The 17,393-nt window shown below is 46.1% G+C and overlaps 1 protein-coding gene across 4 annotated transcripts in view; it reads left to right on the top strand.

Moving 5' to 3' along the window:
- Positions 1–17,393, top strand: part of LOC310681293 (uncharacterized protein) — a 125,756-nt gene that overhangs the window by 73,579 nt on the left and 34,784 nt on the right. For 2 of the 4 annotated variants that reach the window (XR_014513213.1, XR_014513214.1), the window contains one exon: positions 3,745–3,955. The exons of 1 other annotated variant lie outside the window; for it this stretch is intronic. The gene's annotated coding sequence lies outside the window, so the exon portion shown is untranslated. Of the gene's footprint in view, positions 1–3,744; positions 3,956–13,127; positions 14,940–17,393 lie in introns of those variants that run through there. One more of the 4 variants, XR_014513212.1, reaches the window with a different exon arrangement.

Raw genomic sequence — 17,393 nt, 5'->3', positions numbered from 1 at the left:
CTTTTGGAAATTCCCCCCGGACATCAATTCTGCCTTTGAAATCCCAGTAATAATAAATAATAATACATTTTTATTTATACCCCACCCCAGTTCAGAAAACCCGGCTCAGGGTGGCTAACAACAAATTTAAAACACTTAATTGTAATACAACATAGAAGCAGCATAAAATACAGTATAAAAGCATGAACGACAATAAAATTCAAAGTTCAAAAATCAAATTGGGGGAAATCCATCCAATAAGCATTAGATAGTCACCAGGGCTAGCTGGCTGAATTAGTCCTACTTGGGCCAGCGAGGAGGCCAGGGGAGAATTAGTTGTGGGGTCTGAGAGCGGGTAATCTTCATAAAAGGAAAGGGGGAGGGAAGAGAAGGGAAATAAAAGATCAGGCTGAATTCAAATTAAAGGCCAGGCAGAATAGCTCTGTCTTACAGGCCTGGCGGAAGTAGGTTAAATGCTGAAGGGCCCAAGTCTCATGGGACAGAGCATTCCACCAGGTCGGAGCCATCACTGAAAAGGCCCTGGCCCTGGTGGAGGATAGTCTGACTTCCTTAGGGCCAGTAATGTTCAGGAAAATCTGGATGTATGGCAGCCCTACTTAAATTGCATTTTGTAGTATCTGTTTATTCAAAGCCCTTTAGGCTGAAGGAGCAGGGAGAAAAATCTCTGCTTGCTCCAGAGATCCAAAGCAGCTGCATCTATCAGCCAGGAACCTCTTTGCAACATTCCCATTTGGAAACCATTTTTTAACACCCAGGGCTGGGCATCCAGTACGCCTATCTTCCCCTATTACTTTGAATTCTTCACCTGAGCATAGAAATCTGCAGCTGTCCCATAGCACAGATGCACAGTGCTCCTTTCCCCTCCCCTCCCCTCCCCTGCTGAACTGCTCAGACAGGAAAGAAAAAACCACATGCCTGAAGGGTTCTTTGGAAAGACATTGCCCAGAATACTCCCTGCTGTTTCTGCCCTGCCTCTGCAGCCTTGCTTATGGTACGGATGCTGGCTCAGTCCACAGGCTTTGACAAGATGTATTCAGATCCATTCCAGTCCTGGAGATCTCCAATTCTACATATGCACAGGGTGGTTGATGTTGCTTTGTGACTGCTCTGACAGCTCCTTCCTTTTAAATGCATGGGTTTGCAAGCTGGAGTGTTATTAATTGCCAGACAGCCTGCAAGCGCTATTATCGTTTATTCTGTAAAAGTTGTTAGCTCGCTTACTTTGGAAGTGTCCAGCTGTGTCCCAAGTAACCTTCCTTCATTCTGGGAAAGTCAATTGAGTACAGTATAAAAATTCACCTGTATCAAAGCTCGCTTGTTCACTAGACAGTGACTGCTGTCTGATATTTGTCCTGAGTTTTTACTGCTCGGTAAAAACTGTGTCTCTCCTGAATTAATAGCATCCATTAATCATACAGTAATGCCTCTTTGCTGCATCACAGCCTACAATTCAAATTATTCTCCTCCAGCTGTGGTACTGCCCTGCAGGATGAGGGCACTCCTAGGTCAAGTGGTTGCCCAAAATCCTATGTACACTGTACAAACAGTGAAGAATTCTTTGTTGGAAAAAGATGACTACTCGCACTGTTCCTAGCTTAGCAGAGATTCTGTCTCACACCTTCCAATGCTGTGATATTGGCCATGACAAATCAGATGTACAAAATAAACTGATGCCTTATACTGGACCAATTTAAATTGTTTAACTAAAAGGATAACATTTTACCTGTTTTATAGTTCTCAAGCCAGTTTTCAAGTTCCAGATTTCACTCTGGTTGTGGGAGTGACCTAATTCTTCCTCCAGGAAAGCTTTGCTTCCAGACAGAGCCGTTTGCGGTATTAAGACATGCTAACTCAGCACACCTAAATCTGTTTACACACTATATTTTTAAAGCACATTCCAAGCACACACACACACACACACAGAATTCTGGTCACTGTGGTTTACCCCATATAGAGTTACACTTCTCAGCAACCTTTAACAAACTACAACACCCAGAATTCTTTGAGGCTAAAATGTGCTTTGAATGTGCTTTAAAGGTATAGCGTCTATGCAGCCTGAGAGGCACAACCCGCAGACGGCTGTCATCCGTCTGGTGCAACGCTCTGCCTCATGAGACCAGGGCCCTGCAGGATCTGATTTCTTTCCGCAGGGCCTGTAAGACAGAGTTGTTCCGCCTGGCCTTTGGCTTGGAGCCAATTTGATTCCCTCCCTCCCTCTCTTTCTTTTTTCTTTTCCTTCTCCTCCTGCGATGAGGCTACATTTTAATATTTTAATGTTCCATTATTTTAATGTTGTATTTTATTTTTGTTTTTAAGTTGTAATCATTCATCTTGTTTTTATTATTGCTTGTAAGCCGCTCTGAGCCTGGCCTTGGCTGGGGAGGGCGGGGTATAAATAAAAAATTATTATTATTATTATTATTATTATTATTATTATTATTATTATTATCCCTGTACTGGTTCCTGCTGGCATAAATTTCATAGGACAGGCATGGCATCCTCCAAATAAGGGAACATCCTGCAAACATTGTGCAGTACATTTGTACCTCATGTTACAAATGCTTCACGTTACAAACACTTCGGGTTACAAACTCCGCTAACCCCGAAGTAGTACCTTGGGTTCAGAACTTTGCCTCAGGATGAGAACGGAAATCACGCACTGGCGGCAGTGGGAGGCCCCATTAACGAAAGCGCGCCTCAGGTTAAGAACAGTTTCGGGTTAAGGACGGACCTCTGGAACGAATTAAGTTTGTAACCCAAGGTACCACTGTATTATGCCTCTTTTCAATTTTATTCTATCGCAATTCTATACACTTCTGGTTCAGCACCTCCTGACCCAGTGATTGTGACCTTGGTCTCAAAATGTGCTTGCGATCTCTGCAGATGGCTGCCCTGTACTCAGCACTAACTGGAACACAGAACCATGCTCCTGTTGACGCTGCCGTTTGAGGGTGGAGAGAGATGGTTCTCACCCTAGAAGGCCTGATGGCATTTTCATTCATGTCACAGCTGGGGAGCTAGTTCACACATGCACGGCCCCATCTTGAATTTTCTCCATGTCTATACAATGACTGGCCAGCAAGAAAAGGAACTAACTCCCCTGAAAAGATACAGAATTTCTATCTGCGGTGCCAAATCTGGCTCATTCACACACCCGAGTAATAACTGCATGTTGCAGTCACCCAGTGATAAGACGGACTTGTGTGCATCGATCAGCCCTTGGCCTCATGCAGGTCAGGTGCATGTACGAATGCTGCACAGAAGTGCGATGAGGGAACCATTTTACAAATGAATGGACATTAATAGCTAGTGCATATTTTACACCCACTGTACAGGTGCAGAAAATGAAGAGGGGAGAAAAGATGTATCTGTCTTAAACATAGTTCCCTCCCAGTCTCATTGATTTTAGTGACCAGGAACTAGGCACAGCCTCGAAGGAAACTCCATAAAACCCTCCCTTCCCGATTTACTATGTGCTGTATGTTCTTTGCTTCAATACGGTTAGACTTTGAGCTGCTGGCTCAAATGCAAAACGAGCCCAGTTTGTGATATATATCAGGGAGGAGAGGAAAGGCAGTAGCTTGTTGGCACGAAGGCAGAACCTTAACAATATCGGGCAGCTGCCATTTACAAAATGCTCCCCTGCAGTGCCTGGCTCCATCCCTGGAGCGCCTTGCTTGTGACCTAATCTCTCAACCTGCTCCTCTTCTCCTCCCTCCCTCCCTCCTCTCTCTTTCATTTCAGCATCCAGTCACTCATCACTGGTGGCCTGGCAGGAGCCTGTTAAGGCAAAATCAGACCCTCAGCATCGATCCATCAGAAGCCATTCACCCTATGCTTTATGATGAAACACACACAAAATAATAAATTGTGTGTGTGTGTCTTCTACATTGCTTCGGCTTCATGGTGACATCTCTCTGCACCTCAGGGTGAAATTCATTGAGAAGGGCTGTTTGCGATGGTCATATCTGGTAGAGTGCTTTCCCCCCATCTTGTAAGCTTGCTTTGTTTTTTCTTCCCCAGGGTGGGGATGTTTTGTCCAGTGGCGTAGCGTGGGTTGTCAGCACCCGGGGCAAGGCAAGTAATTTGCGCCCCCTAACCCGTGGATTTGCGCCCCCTAACCCTAACCCCCAGATGTTGCGCCCGGTGCGGCCGGCCCCCCCTGCACCCCCCACGCTATGCCACTGGTTTTGTCAGTACAGTGGTACCTCGGGTTAAGTACTTAATTCGTTCCAGAGGTCTGTACTTAACCTGAAACTGTTTTTAACCTGAAGCACCACTTTAGCTAATGGGGCCTCCCGCTGCCACCGCACGATTTCTGTTCTCATCCTGAAGCAAAGTTCTTAACCCAAGGTAATATTTCTGGGTTAGCAGAGTCTGCAACCTGAGGCGTATGCAGCCTGAAGCGTATGTAACCCGAGGTACCACTGTATTGAGCAGTGACAGCCCTGCATAAAGAGGACTAGAAGGCTGACAACAACAGCAACAGTGATACCAGGAAAGGCAAGGGTAGCCACTCCGGCGTCTGCCAAGGGCTGGGGGCTGATGGGGGAGAAACAGAAAAAGAGAGAGAGAGAGATTTCCAAGTAAACAAATCCACCAGAACACCAAACCTCGCTGATAGACTGGAGCAGGGTATCTCTGGGCAGAGAGTTAGGGACACGTTTCTTTCTCAGCTTTGCCAGGGCACGTTGGGAGGGGAGGCAATTACTTGCTCTCCAACACGGTATCGATCGATCTGCTGCCGCCGCTGCGGCATATCGGATCTCAGGCCACGTCCCTGCTGCTTGTGGCTCCCCTCCGCCCTCTATAAATCCCCCTCCTCCTGCTCCCTCCGTAGCAGCACGTGGCTTGCAGCCAGATGAGGCGATGCAGGCATATCGATCAATCTGCTCACTCGCTCCGTCGCCATGGCAACCCCTCGCTGCTGCTGCCCCCGCCGCTACCGCAGTGCTGTTTACCTGGCTCAATTTATTCTCCTCAGCAGCCTCTATTCCACTCCTTCAGTTACTGTTAACCTGGCATGATTTTGACAAAGTGCTCAGCAGATGGGGGGCGTGGGGGGGGGGCGTGTGTGTTGTTTTTAGCTGTTCATTCTGTGGCGTCTGGGATCCTAAGAGCTTGGATCCGGGATCCCATGCCAGCAGAGTCAGTCTTTAAAAAAAGACTCTGTGAAATTGGTGCAGTGTCTGTATATACTCTTTCTGTGTCTCACCGGGACAGAATGTTACTATTTGGAGGGAAGAGCCCTAGTTCAGTGGCACAGCCTCTACTTTGCATGCAGAAGCTTCCCTGGTCCAGTCTTCTGCATTTCCAGAACTCCCTGTGAAACCTCTTCCTGTGTAGATTATGTCGTTTATTGTTCTGCAATCTGCATTGGATCCCTGTTCATTCTGCAGCACGGTTCAAAGTGCCGGTTATTAAGGCCTTAGTTTGGGCCCAAGGCATTTCTTTTAGGGTTGCCATATTTCAAAAACTAACCCCAGTTCCATTAAAAACGTGGAAACAGGACTGGAGAAAATAGCAACAACGTATGACAAATCCTACCAATTACATGAGGCATACCTGTTCCTCTATAAACACATACTGCTGCCCTGGTGTCTGCTTTACTCATCATTTTGTTTTGGTCCTGTTAGGCTATCCCCACCAGACAGGGATGGGCCAGAAAACTCTCCTCCCTAATTAGCCTATAATTAGCCCAAAAGCTTCCTGGGTACTGGGGTGTGAATAAGACTAGAATCACAACACACGGTACTCTATCATGATCTCCAAGGCAGCTAGGTAAACTTTATGTGTTGCTCTTACCAGACAGATCCATGCCTGCACATGGGCCCCCACGATGGATTCACATCTGGGACTTGCAGCATGTAAACTGGGAGCTGACCCACCTCGCTGGGGCCTCCCTGCAGCCTTTGTGCTCCTGGCATCTGTGACTGGTTCTCGGGGAGCAAGGGAGAAAGAAATTCCTTATCATGGCACATCTGTGGCTGAGTGGTTAAGAAATGAGGGAGGAGCTCTCTCGCTTTTGTCCCTGAAATTGCCTTCCTGCCTTCCCTCCTGGTGGGACTCAAACTCCCATCTTCTGCTCCCCAGGCCTATGCAGTAAGCCACCGGATAATGCCCTGTGAGTGTCTGGCTGCCCTTGTCACATGTCCTGGCCTGTCCCTGCTTGGCAAAAGCGTCCTTCCCTCCCTGGGTGAGTCTTGAATCCATCCCCCACCCACCCCCAGGCCTGTGCTTCTTCTCTGCAGACCTCCTGCTCAGAGATATGTGTGTGTGTGTGTGTGCTGTGTTATGTGGGCTCTTCTTCCTTCCCTATGTAGGTTGTATTTCAAAGCAGTGCTTCCGAGCAGCATAAGGGGATTTGAATCCCAGTCTGGAGAGGCGCCTCGGGACTGGCTGTGCTGGCTGATGGATTGGGGTGCTGTGCTGTGGTTTTGCATATTGTGCTGCAGGGGGGTGTTTCTGTCAGGACGACATTGGCTTCTTCCATATGTGGGTGGCATGTGGGCATCATCACTCGCATGTTTCCTGACAAGTGGGCATTTCCAGGGATGATTGTGTGTGTGTGTCCCCCATTTTACAAAGCCAAAAGTGAGTGATGACAGCCCCCCCCTCTCTCTCACACACAATCACACCTCAGCTGAGCAGTGGGACTCTGCAGCCACCTCACCACTTCCACATATCTCAGATTCTTCTTGCCAATTATCTGATGACTGCAGGGTGATTGTGAGGGGCAGGGCAGAGAGATTTAACTGTTTCCTCCTGAAAAACTTAGTAGAAGCATGTGGGGCAATTGTCATCAGGTTTGCAGTGGAGAGGGAAGGGTTAAGCACCTCCCCGCGCTGCTCATTTGGTCAGTGGAGAGCAGCTGGGCAGCTCCCCCTCTCTTTCTCCAGCTACTCTGCTATTCCTGCAGGACTCTGCGACCTGTGATGAGGAGAGGGACAAGCCTAGATGACATGTGGCCTCTATTCTCACCCACCAGCCTAACTGGTGCATAGGATTCCTCTGCTTGCTCTTTAGATGTCTCTGTTGAACCCTTTCCTCAAAAGGGTACTTTTTTAGAGCCTTACAAATAATGCATTCTCAGAGACATACAGCAATAGGCACTTGGAAGCCTCCCCGTTACAAACACTGCAGGGATGCTGCCTATAGCATATTATTGGGTAGCAAAGCCCCATTCAAGCCTAGCCTACAGGGTGTGCTTTTTTCATTTCAAGAATGCCATTGAGTACTGCCACTTGCCAGTACCGCTAATGCATGGCAGAAATTGGGTTTTCCACCAGGATTTGGATTGGCCCAGCCACTTCATTCGTTTTTTAAGTGTCCTCTTGCTTGGGCCCATTAAGTAAAACAAAGTTTGATAATGCTAGATAGAAATTAGAAACGAGCTGTTCTTAAATTGGATGATCATACGAGCTCCTTTCATATGATAGATATGGGAAATGCAGCCCGTTTAATCTTCACTTGCAAAAATGGCCTCCAACCTTTTTTTAGCAGCTGGCTCTACTACAGAGCAGTGCTGTAAAACCACAACACCCCCTCGGCCCAATTTGCTTGTCTTGCTGCACGAAGCTGAGATACACCTTCTACTCCAGATTCCTTTGTGTGCAGTTTTATTTTCCAGAATGTATTGAGTCGACTGTCTGGGTAGCCGCCCCCACCGTCCAAAACTCTTCAAGGTTGGGGTGGTATTTGTATGTTTGTGTGTGCATGTATGGGGGGGGGGAGACTCCTGCTGGGCTCCCCAGACAGGGAAATGTGCATCTCTCCTCACACTGCTCAGGCTGCAATTTCCGGCAGACATTTGAGGTCCTCGACATCTGCATAATGTGCGCTGGTCTCCTAGCAACCGGGAACAGCTGTCTGACATTTCCAAGATTAAACTGTAACTATACCCGGCTATTGCCAAGGAGCGGGGGCTGGGGGGGGGTGAAGGAGAAAGGCCTTTCGCTTCCTGGCTCTTTCCAAGCTATTTATGTTTCAGTCATTTCCCGCTCAGAGGAAGGAGGCTCCAGCTTTTGAGGTGCGGCCACCATTGCGGCTGAGGAGGCAGATTCTGCACATACATGTTTTTGTTGCAGAGGGATTTCTTTTAGGAGGGGCAGGAAAGGAGGCCACCAAAAAGCTCCACAAGCAGATTCCCCCTCTCCTGCTGAACCACAAGCATAGAAATCATAGAAATCCCTGCTCTTCCCCTTTTGGATTCCTACTGTTTTGACAGCAGTCCTCCTTTGGAGTAATAGGTGTAGTAGATGCTAGCTGTCCCCCACATTGACTCTTTTCAATGACAGCAGCATAACCGTATAGATGTTAGACCAGAGGTTCCCAAACTGTGGCCTGAGGACCACCAGTGGTCCATAAGCTCCATTCAGGCATGTCTGTGGATTTGTGGTGGAAGCCAGGAGACGGCACACGCATCACATTAAATATTCAGATTGACTTTTAATTGAAGTTTGCATTTTGTTTGCGTTACAAATTGCATTTTATTGCATTACAGTTTGAATTCCAATTGGAATACCATAAAATGCAGCACATAAGAAATAAAAGAAGCAATAAACTTACACTTAAAAACCATGCAGCATCTAGCACAGTTGGAACGACCATTGTTGCAGACGAATTCTTCAAAGAAACAGCAGTGAAACATAACAGCACAAGGCACGCTCCAGTTCTAAATGTCTTTAGGCTATGATTCTTAGCACACTTACCTGCGGGTAAGCCCCACTGAATGCACTGGGACTTACTTCTGAGCAAACGTGCTGTACAAACTTACTTGGGAGTAAATCTCATTAAAGCCCAGACAGTGGCGTAGCAAGGTCAGGTGGTACCCGGTGTGGATTTTTTTTGGTCAACCCCCATTGAAATTGAAATCTGTCAAAGAGAGCCGTGCAGGCAATCACGATGTAGATCCTGCCTTCTCCCCCTTCCTCCCTCCACCCCCCATTAAAGATGCTGTTGCTGATCCTGATCTCGCCTTGCCTCATCAGAGACAGCTCCTTCTCGCCTCCCTCCCTCACCCCCAAACCAGCGTGCCTTGGCCCTTAAATGAAAGGCGAAAACAGGCGCCTCCCCGCCCTTCTCGGGAGTCTGCGTCAGCCCCAGAAGGACCCTGCTTTGCCCTGTGAGCAGCACAGCTTTGACCACGGCGTGCACGGCCACACAGATACACACACAGCACCTGAGCGAGGGCGAGACATGGACGGGCAGGGAGAGCAGGGTCTAGCTGACTGTGCATGCGCCCGGCCACAGAGGTGGGAAGGGGACGTGTTGGCGTTGCAATGCAACTCAACCCCACTCGGTTCCACTACACAGGCAGCGTCAAGTTCAGCTGGCATTTTGTCACCCCCCCTCACAATGGCACCAGGGGTGGCCAGCACCCCAGCACCCCCCTTCCTACACCCCTGAGCCCAGATTGTCGGGGCTTGTATAGCTCTGTGTGTGGCATTTTGGAAGTCCAGATTGTAAATCAGGGATTGTTTATCCAAGTGCCATATCTACCCCATTTAGCTTTTTTAAAGACCAAAATGATTTTCTGCTTACTCCTCATCCACACAGTCCTTGCTTGTTGCTTCAGGTGTTTTAAGGTACCCAAAACTCGTTCAGTCCCCAAATCGGGTGGCTCTTCTTGTCTTTAAAAAGGACCTCTTCTTCCTCTAGGGTGCCACCAGTGCAAGAAGGTCTTACAGCTCAGGAAACAGGAATTCTTCCAGTTTTCTAAGACCTTCTTGCAATGGTGGCACCCCAGAGAGAGCAGAGATTCCTTTTAAAGGCGACAAGAGAACTTCCTGCCTAGTTCCCTCTCCCCTCCCATTGCTGTACAGTGAAGGGCAGAGATTCCACTGCTCCACTGCTGGTTAACAGAAGAATGAGAGTGCTGTCTGAATGTGTGTTTCGGTTTGACTTGATGTGTTTGTGTGAGCATGCCTGCTTGTCTGCCTGCCTGCTGACAGAAAGAGGTGACAAAAGCGAGAAAGGGAATACCATATTTTTCTGTCTATAAGATGCCCCCATGTATAAGACTCCTGCTATTTTGGGGGACTCAGATTTAAGAAAATGGGGGGAGATGGCCCAGAATATAAGACGCCCTCTAATTTTTGACATTGATGTTGGGAAAGATGGAGGGCACAAGGAGAAGAGGACGACAGAGGACGAGATGGTTAGACAGTGTTCTCGAAGCTACAAACATGAGTCTGACCAAACTGCGGGTGGCAGTGGAAGACAGAAGTGCCTGGCGTGCTCTGGTCCATGGGGTCACGAAGAGTCGGACACGACTGAACGACTAAACAACAACAACAACAACAACAATTTTTGACATTATTTTTAAAGGAAAAAACCCTACTTATACATGGAAAAATACAGTAGTTATGCTCACTTTTGATCTGGCTTCTACACTACCCACTGCCAGCATGTAACCCTTAACAGATTACCCCTGTTGGGGTACTACCCCCGAAGGAACATGGTCCTTGCAATAGAATCTCATTCATACCAAAGGATAGAATCATAGAGTCGGAAGGGACCCCATGGATTATCTCATTCAACTCACTGCAATACAGGAATATGCACCCATACAGGGATCTAACTTGTGACCTGGGCGTTGTCAGCACCACGCTCTAACCAATTGAGCCAACTAGCAAGGCTAGTGCAACTTGTAGCACTGAAAAAACTAACAAATGCATTGTGGCATGACCTTTTGTGAATTGGAAGGTATGTGAAATGTTATCTTCAGCTGGTTACACTCTATTCATAAAATGGAAGGGGTGGGATGTGTTTGTCATGAAATACAAAAGTAGATACAGGGTCTCATTAGTGGTGGCTCCATGATTACAGCACTCCCTCTCAACTGAAGTGCAGACGGCTCCATCAATACAAGCCTTTAAATAGATTTTTAAAAATTCCATTTATTCCAAGTAGTTTATTCTTAAAGATATGATGCTGTTATTTTTTTGTTTTTATTGTAAAATACTGTTGTTTTAAAGAACGGCTTTTCTAGATAATTTTGGTGGCATTTGTTGCATATATATATATATATATATATATATATATATATATATATATATAATATCATAGAATCATGTATAGGGAAGCCACTTTGACAAGTCTGTGGCCTATAATTTTTTTTAAAAATCATCTGCAGATCTCAGACCTCTGTAACAGTTGTGAAAGTGACTGCATGTAAAATTATATCTATATATACACCATTTCCACCGGACCTCACCAAAAATGACAAGTGAACTATTGGGTGCAATGTGGTCAAAGTAATAAGCTCAAGGGGGACACTGACTTGAGACCAGCCCAACTTGTTGCACCAGTTGTAATTTAAACCAGGTGAAAGATTCATGCACGTAACCAAAGGCTGAAGTTCCAGACTTTATTTTAAGCCAAATAAACAAAGCCTCTGGTGATGCAATTCCGTGTCCCCAGCCCACCCTGAAACCCAGTGAGCTGTTTTCCTTCCCAAAGGCCAGAAGAGACAGTCTATCTCCACCCCGCACCTGCTAACGCTGAGCTCTGTTATTGCTCTGTAATCATTGACTAACTTCACATTGGATTTGTTTTGCTTTTAATTCTTTTGCTCTGTTTTTAAGCAAACAAGAATGGAAAAGCACGCGCTCTGTGCACAGTTTGGCTGCAGCTGTCAGTTCCTTTTGGCTACTCTCTAGTGCCAAGGGCAGCAGGATCCAGGAATTTATCTGCTGGTGCCAGCAAGAAATCACTGACCCAAACAAGGGAGTCAGGAGGACTTGGGCTGGAGTTCTTGCCAGGGATCAGCAAGCGGCCAGAGAGGGAGAGGCTGCTGAGTCATCACTGTTTCAGCTGCTGCAAGCCTTTCCAGGGGACACTGCTCCTGCTGCTGCTGCTGTTGCTAAGATTCTTGGGAGCTGACTGATTGCTCCTTCTATAGTCATGTAAAACACACATGCAAGTCAGAGGAGTAAGAAAATACCAGCTGGGTTTGGCTTGCATCAAGGAAACAGCTTGCTGTCTACGGTTGGCCAATCTCTGTCTGCTCTTCCCCCGCCCCCTCAGGTATCCTGGGACTACTGAATCTAGTGCTGGTTTGAAACATGGGGCCTAAAGATGGGAGGGTAGCCTTGAACTCGGGAGACCGAGTTCAAATTCCATTGCAGTAATGGGATTTAAGGGATAATAACTTTCCCAAGGCCACTCGTTGGGTGGCCTTGGGCAAGTCATGAGCGTCATGGAATGCAGTTAAGTTTCCTGAAGATCTGAAAAGTCATGAGTGAAAGGATATGAGATGGGCAAGAAAAAATGCTTTGCTGGATCAGACAAAGTGATCCTTGCCACATTCTGAGGTGTGAGAGGCTCGGAAAAGGCTTGAGTCACACGAAGGAAGAGCACACTTGAATTGACTCGCAGCATTCCATAGGGTCATTAGGATAAATCGCTCAATCCTGGCTTTTTAAAAGGCAAAAGTAATAGGAAAGCGCACAGACTCCTTTAGCAAAGGTGTTCCTGTGGCCATTTAACAATCGCCTCTTTGTTTCTTTTATGGACTTAGCTTCAGTTTTCCCTCGCTTTCTTTTGGTATGGCTTTTGTCATACCAACAGTTATTTGGACAGTGCTCTGCTTGAAACTGGATATGCAGATCTGATGCTTCAGGAAATTGCTGGCTGAGGTCACAGAAGGGTAGTGGAATGTTAATATTGGGCAGAATGAAATGATGCTGAACCAATACACACCCATTTACCTCAGAAAACTAGTGAGTTTCGTTCACATGCTCCGATCAAACCAAATCTGGCCTGAGAAACTTGGACCAGGCTAGCTGGCTTTATTTGCTTTTGTTAGCTTCTGATAAGTTTGCTTTCCTCAGTAGACTGGAGCTTACCTTGTCTTGCTCAAGTCAACTGGGCGTACCTTATGAAATTACTTTCTCTGCTGTCGGAGGGCCTGCAGCATGCATGCCTCTTGACCTATCAAGTTCTTTGCAATTACTATGCTATAGTATCTTTTGATGAAGGTTCTATATTTTAAATAACTGGGGATTTATATAGGAGCATGGTAGCATACTTTTGACTCATGTGCTATACACGGTGTAATACTTAGCATTCCGTTCCTTTCTGACCCTGGATGCTATAAAGCATCTTATTCATTTCCCCTACAGATTCAGTCTCTTTGTTCTTGATATCACAAGGGAGCAGAGAGATTCACAGATGAGAAAAACGTTTCACACTCTGCGTGGGGCTACCTTTGAAGATGGCTCAGGAAGTGCAGTTGGTGCAAAAAACGAGTCCTCAGTGCAGCTTGCAGCATGGAATGCATGCCTGCAATGTTATTCTGTACAAATTGTTCTTGGGCTCAATTCAATGTACTGATGTTTGCCTTTAAAACATGAAATGATTTGGGGCTTGGATACGTAAAGGACCATGTCAAGCAGTAAGTGCTGCCTTTCCAAATAAACATAGGCAGGTGGGCATGGAAGACAAGCCCTTCTTGGCAGTGGAACCTACAAACAAACAAACAAACAAATCTGGACAAATGCTCAGGTCATCTGGAAGTTACTCTAGTCTCCTGCATAGCACGTAATCTGGCCCCATCTCTGCTGTTGGCCTATTCCAATATTTCAAACCTCCTACCCATTTGTCCCCCAGGTGGACCCTCACCCCTACTGCCCCTCCCCCATTCCTCTGCTGGATCTGGGGAGTCAGAAAATACTTTCCCTGCCACACAGGGCACATCTAGACATCTCCATATCTGTTTATGCCTTAGGGCAAAAAGGCTTTTCTTCTTACGTCCTTTTATGAAACCATGCACGCCAATTGGTACATAAATAAACCAACAGCCTAATTAATAATAAAATTAATCACCCCTGCTCCTAATCTTTTTGTTTGTCGTCTTTGATTTCCCTGCAGGGCTGCAAAGGGCTTGGAGTCAAGTACTGCAGAATAATGTTTTTCTAACCTAAGTTCGGTTTAGCAGTTTATCCACATCCTGGGTATATGTGATGGACCTACCAAAAACAATTTAAGGATGGAATACTGAGGGAGTCTGTGTCCCCTCTAAATTTTAGATGAAGTACAAACATTCCTTCTTCTTGAACTCTTTGAAGGAATGACCATAAAAAACAGTACATTGCCTCAAATAAATAGTAAGAGGCAACAGAAAACCCATGCGATAGCATTCTCTCCCACCCCCCACCTTAGTGATTGGGATATATGTTCATCTCCTTCATTTATGGAATCTCAAATACTGGCATTCTTCCCCAACCTTTCAGCACAACAATTTTCTATTTGGGAGTCTTCCCCACCCAAATGTGTAACATAAAAACTTATCTCATTCTGATAAACTTGTGTGATGCCATGACAGATACCCTCTATTACTGTATTCCAAGGACATATTAAGAAACAGACTGAATCAGACTGAAGGCCCATCACATTCTCACACCAGATGCCTATGGGAAGCCCAAAAACAGGACTTGAACACAAGAGCCCTCTCTACCCCTGTGCTCTCCAGCAACTGGTTTTCAGAGGCATACTTCTCCAACCGTGGAGGTAGAACATCTTGGCTAGTAGTCATTGATAGCCTTACCATCCAAGAATTACTCACATCCTTTTTTAAAGACCTATCCAAGTTGGTGGCCATCACAACATCTTGAGGAAGTGAACTCCATAGTTTAACTCTGTGCTGTGTGAAGAAGTCCTTCCTGTTGTCTGTCCTGAATCTTCCAACATGCAACTTTACTGGTTGGTCCCAAAGCACACGGCGCCAACTGGAATCACCTCGATCTATATACTTGTTGCCACTCTCAGGGAATGCTTAAGGTTAGTGAGACAGGACTTACCATAGCAGAAACCAGGGCGGTACTGCTTCACCAAGACTTGTTCTTCTATATATTTGGCAATTCTGTCTTTAACAATGCTTGCCACCAGTTTTCCCAAAAAAGCTAGCTAGCTAGCATGTAAATTCCTAGATTCGCCCTAGATCCCATTAAAAAATTTGGTGTTGACCCCTTTCCGGTCCTCTGGTACAAGTTACAGGCTTTTTTTGTTTGTTAGAAGATCAGCAGTTTCACATTTTAATTCTTTAAGTAAAAGGTTCTCTCATGATTTCCATTGTTTCAGGGACTGCAATCACATGCAAATGCATGCAATGCATGAAATAATTTTAAGAATCCAAAACTATTTTGTAAAAATTAAAATTGAGGACTTCTAAGCACTTAGCAAAACTTTGTCTTACTTAGAAAATGACATCTAATTCCAGCTTCCAATTCTGTGTTTCTCTCCTTGATTCCTTAAGAGTTTGGCTGCAACTTCTAGGTGTCAAAAGATCAGCAAACCACGGCCTTGACTGTTTTGATGGCTTGCCTAGAGACAGGGTGAGGGTGGGGTAAAGGGAGTGGAGAGAAGCCCTGAGTACAGTCACTGAGGCACTCAAAGATTTTGTTCTGTGCTGAAGCTCATCCAAGGCAGATAGCAATCTCCAAAGACAGTGACTTTGCTTTTCGGAGAGGGGAAAAACAGAGCAGTGGCCACCAAATAACTTGGGAAATAATTTCAAACATGGGTGCCTATTAATGTGTTGAGCATGCACAACCACCTCTAGCCATGCAACACATAAATATTTTCATGGCACAGCAACAAGGGGTCATGTTCAACTGATGACAGTGACTGCCTTCAAAACAAGTCGGTGACAATGTTGCTTCTGCCTTTGCAAAGGAAAACCACTCTGTCTGTCTCCCAAGAATTCCAGCAGCCAGATCTGCTGACACAGACTGCTGCTAGCCCCCCACCCGACCCCTAAGTTAAGACAACAACAGTGCTGTGGATAACTAAGCTGAATTGTACACCATCTCATTCTTTTTCTCTTTTTCTTTTGGCACAGCCTGTTGCATCCTGGTTTGTAATCAGAACCATTTGTAGGTAGATTGCATAAAATTCCAAGTCACAGGTCCCTTGGTGAAGATACAGAATACTTTTAGAATTTATACTAGTTGTATTACTTGTGGTATTCTTCCAGTGGAAGAATGCAAAGCAGAATCTGATTTCAGTGGCTTTGTAAACAAGGCTTCTATTCTGAAAAAAATATGCCGGGTAAGTAAATCAATCTAAATGAGTCATTGTAGAAATGGGATACGGCTTGCTGTGGAGTGGAAAGACACTTGAACTGGCATGGCAAGGGTTCAAATCTTCCTTTTGTGGGAATGTTCTGGGGTGCAGGAGAGGATATATTGACTAATTATATCCTTATCCAACTTGTGCTAACAAGTTCCCAAAATATCAGCAGAATTTATAGACATTCCCCTTTAAGTTCGCAACGGTAACGCTTGCACAGGTTCGCTAGAACCTCTATAATAATTACTCTGGTAATTTCCCCTTTTGTTCCCTCTTAAAATACAAGACACGACACAGTCTTTATAAAAGTATAAAAGAGTTTACTCACGTTCTGTTCACAATATGATCCCAGAAGGCAGACAGCTTAAAAAGGTTACATACACTTAGAATCTATCTTGTAGCAAGATAGTCCTTATCTCCTCTCTTGGCTGGGAGCCAAGAGAGCATCCTTAGATGTTTCCTCATCGAAGGAAGATGGCAGAGAGAGAGAGATGGCTGCCTGCCCTGTGCTTTTATCATTTACCTGCACAGGTGAGGCCACACCCACCTCTGGTCACATGCGGAGGAAGTCCGTCCCCAGGAAGTTTACCTGCTTGCTGGACTAACATCCCTCCCCATGTTCTAACATGTACACTCTAGGAATGTTGTCATTGACTGCTCCTGTGTTTACATCCCACACCTTTGGCCATGAAATCACTGGGTGGCTTTGAAAAACCTACTTGAAGACACCAACAGGCTTAAAAAGGAAGTCAGGGAACAGGAACCAGGTGTGCACTACCAGGACCATGAATGGGTCGTCCCATTTGCTGCCCGAGGTGAAATGGGAAGGTGCTGCCTTGCACATGTTCCACCTTGCCACCTCCACCGAAGCCTTGTGGCTGTGGCTTCCAAGTTCCATCCAGATTTCATGACAGCCTCATGAGAGGCCTCACATGATGTTCCCTAGCCCCTAAGTGAGGGTCTCCACTGGAGAAGCAAGAAGTGACTGCAGCTGGTGCTGGTGAGATCTCATGAGAGACCCACAAGATTGTGTGGAGGCAGTGGTGGAGTATCGTGGCAGAATACTGTGGAGTATTACACAACCTGAGGCAGCTGTTTCGGTCTGCCTCATGGTTGGGCTGGCCCCAATGAAGACAGATTGCTGGTTAAGGAAATGGCTGGCCTGAGCCTTGGGCTTCATAACTCCACACTTCATAGTGCCAGGAAGAGGCTAGTCAGTCCAGAACCAATGCCTGTGGAGAGGAGTAGCAGGCCAGGGGTGCCTGCATGGGGGTGCCTGCTTCATGCCCCCTTAATAATCTGCACCCAGGGTCATGGCC

The sequence above is a fragment of the Podarcis tiliguerta genome (assembly GCF_965153285.1).
Source record: "Podarcis tiliguerta genome assembly, chromosome: 1".
NCBI lineage: Eukaryota > Metazoa > Chordata > Lepidosauria > Squamata > Lacertidae > Podarcis > Podarcis tiliguerta.
Note: the sequence above shows the minus strand (reverse complement) of the source record. Positions and strands in the feature narration are given on the sequence as shown.